The sequence below is a fragment of the Pteropus medius genome, unplaced genomic scaffold (genome assembly GCF_902729225.1).
Source record: "Pteropus medius unplaced genomic scaffold, Ma_sr-lr_union100, whole genome shotgun sequence".
NCBI lineage: Eukaryota > Metazoa > Chordata > Mammalia > Chiroptera > Pteropodidae > Pteropus > Pteropus medius.
In genome coordinates this window covers 64,256,016-64,259,474 of record NW_024349800.1, presented here as the reverse complement: position 1 = coordinate 64,259,474, position 3,459 = coordinate 64,256,016, and the positions used below count along the sequence as shown (strand labels likewise).

The 3,459-nt window shown below is 47.1% G+C and overlaps 1 pseudogene; it reads left to right on the top strand.

Moving 5' to 3' along the window:
- Positions 1-561: 561 nt before the first annotated feature.
- Positions 562-680, top strand: LOC120622543 (uncharacterized; annotated as a pseudogene).
- The last annotated feature ends 2,779 nt before the right edge of the window (positions 681-3,459 follow it).

Sequence of the window (3,459 nt, the reverse complement as noted above, 5' to 3'; positions counted from 1 at the left end):
CTCACCCATCAGCTTACTTCTCAAATGCAAACCAACCAATCCAGAGCCTATGCTCCTAACCACCTGCTTTATTAGGTTCTCATACTCCAGGCCACTACCCACCTACCCTAATCACCCCAAGACCAGGTACCAGACAACTAGAGACAGTCCTATGCCCCAGAGCCCACTGAAATTATTCAAACTGGCCAATCCCAAACCTGCTTAAACTGCCTTGTCTGTCCCTTCCAGGGAAAACACAATGACGACTCTCGCCCACAGTTCATCCTTCTTTCTCTCTTCTGCTCTACCCGCAAACAACTTCAGTGTTCTCTTGTATGGTATGTCCCCTCTTCTTGGGAACTATAAGTAATAAACTTTCTTTTCAGTAGCAATTGTCTCTTCATCTGTTAGCTTTACTATATCTCAGATTTTCTATGAATACACTATATTTTAAAGCAGGAGCACAGCCAAAGGAGTACCATCCCCTGCTTCCATGAAGTCTTAAGTTTTATCTTAATTCTAATTTTCTCTTCTTTACCAAAATATATCAACATTTGTTTTCATAAGAAAATACATAATTTAGTCTACGGCCATGCTACCCTGAACAAGCCCGATCCCAGTTGATCTCAGAAACTAAGCAGGGTCAGGCCTGGTTAGTACTTGGATGGGAGACCACCGAGGAAGACCAGATGCTTTAGGTGTAAAAAAAAATAAATAAACAAAATAAGGGATTGTAAGCTGACAGGGTCCTTGCAATCTGTGAGGTCAACCAAGGGTTGCCTTGTCTAAAAAAAAAAAAAAAAAGTATATGATTTTCCTAACAACACTATATGAGGTGAAACTAATACCCTAGATGAGCCATGTTCATTCTTGGCCTTGAGTGCACCTGGCACACTGCTGAGACCCTCTGGGCACTCACGTGTCCTGGCTGGGAATTTGGCAAGACCCCACTCACCAATTTGTACTTGAAAACAGCTGAGTTTTAAACGACTATCTACAAATCAGCATAAGTGGATAGATTTTGATTGGTTTTGTGCATAATGTTGGGAAGGTAGACTTGGGAAGAGAACAGCAGTGAGGGGTCCTTTGGGTAGTGTGGTGACATAGGTCCCTACGTAGATGCAGGCGGAAAAGAGGAGGGAACAGGAGGAAATTTAGGCAAACTTCAGCTACTGTGCAACTTGACCAAATTCAGTCTTGGTGCTCAGGGGATCGGGTGGTGGGAGGAGGCGGCAAGAGGATGGGATTGAGGTGGAGAAGGGAGCTTGTATGGGGAAGAGCTGAAAAGCCAAGATTGAGCAGGGAGGTGAGGAGAAAAAGAACTGTCAACAGCACCTCAGCTTCCACGATCTTGGCTTGGAGTTCTCTAGAGAGAATTGGCAGGGTGACCCAGAGCAGGGTCTGACCAAGAGCTGGCTGTCCACTTGCAACCTGATCCCTAGTGACACTGAGAAGAGATGGTAATCCCATTAGGCCTACGAGGGCTCCAGGTCTTTGCAGCCTGGCACTAGGCTAGGGGAAGGTAGTGAGACCAAGGTGAAGGGGCAGCAGGGGGCTCCCCCTACCTCCAGATCTGGAGTCTGGTGCCTGACGCAGAGCCTGCCCATTGCCCAGCAGTCCCTTTCCACTCCTGCAGAAACTCTCCCTGTAATTCCTGCTTTACGGCCTCTGCCAAATGAAGCACAAACTTAACTACATCACCCCCCTGACAGGATGAGGGAGGGGGCTGGGGGCAGCATGCTGAGCAGCTCAGCCCCCTAATCTAATCACTGGTGTGGGTCATTTCAATTACAGACCCCAGAGTGTGGTGGGGGGTGTGGCTGCTCATAAAAGCCTCCATGCTGTTGCTCAGCTAATTACGAAGCTCTTACTGTCTCGGCAGGTAAATAACTCAGGACCGAGAGGTTCTGGCTGCTGAGATGGAGTGTGAGCCAGGGAATAGGACGGGGAGATGCCTGAAATGGGCCTCAGAACACAAATGGGGATGCAGGAAGGGAGGCATAGCCTTCCTGGAAGGAACATGGGAACAGGGGTCTCTGCCCTGGGGTGACAACCCACCATCCAGAAATTGGTGGAGGAATTCGTTACCTGAAAACCCAAGATCTGAAGTTTTCTAGACACCATAGAGCCACAGGTAGGGTAAAAATGTAAGCTCTACCCTCTTCTACTAACCTTGCCTTTAGATGTATAATTAGATCCTTGGTAAGTAAGAGGATCAAGGAACCCTCGAAGCTGTGCTAAGAAGAGGGCTGATTCTGTCAGGGCCAGTTTCATGCTGGCAGCTCCTTGGTGTGCTCCCTGGTCTTACCCATTCAGGCTCAAAGCCAGACCACAAGAGATGGATGGGTCGCAGACATGTAAAAGGTGAAGGGCTCAACTTTCTTAACCATAAAAGCTCCTCACCTCTAGCACAACCCAAGAAGGAAATGGGGATGTCTTGGGAGGAGAGTGAGTCCTTCTGCCACTTAAGTAATGGCCATGCAAAAGGCTGTGGATGCTATGGGAGATCATAACAGCAGCACTTGGAAGTTATTTTGATATGTAATGATGAACAGAGGGCTGCCTGTCTAGCCTGGGGCTGTGCTTAACTAACTTTTTATCTAGACGTCAGTGAAATCCCCAGAATTGGAGCTGTGATTTCTTGGGGAATGCTGAAACTACCTTAGATTCTGGGAAACAGCAGATGGTAGGAGAATTCACAGCTGGGAAAATCGCATTTTTGCTCTGTTTCTCAGTTTCCTTCCCCTATGAAATAGGAATCATGAAATTTATAAACATTTGGAGGGGCTGAGCTAAAGCTGCTCTGTAAATAAGGGCTGCTGACACCCCATCTTCCTCCCACTGCAGAGGGACACCATTCCAGGAGGAGATCACTAGTACCATTTGTTAATAATGGCATTGTTTCAGGTTGCAGACCTGATCTTGGGGCTTAGAATGAGTTCCTGGCTGCCACGTTGAGATCAGGGTCACTTGGCACATGGACAGAGGAGAGTCATACTGGGGCCCAGCTTCAATCCTGAAGGGCAGTTTCTTATAGGCTGACATAAAGGACCTGGGAAGAGAGCAAAGGTGAGTCGTGTGGGAAGTAGAATGGAAAGTCCCTTTGGCAGTCCCTACCATTTAAACCCCCTACGAGGAAGCATGTGATGGCTTTAGCCCTTGACTTTGGGATCCTGGAATAAAGACACTTCTGGGGAGAACTAGAGCCCATAACTGGATTCTGAGAGAGGTAGCTAAAGTGGGATCTCACACTAGAGACAAATCCATCTGTTGATAGCAGGCAGGTCTTATTTTTATTTTGTGGTTGTACTTACTTTTCAAAGTGCTGTAAAATACATTGCCTTATTCTGATTCCTCCAAATTATGTGATATAGGTAGAGTAAGTATAAGCAGCCCCATTGTCAGATAGGGTAAGCTGAAGCTCTGAGAAGTTAAGCTCAAGGTCCCCTGGTTAGAATGTGATAGAGCCAGGGCCAAAAT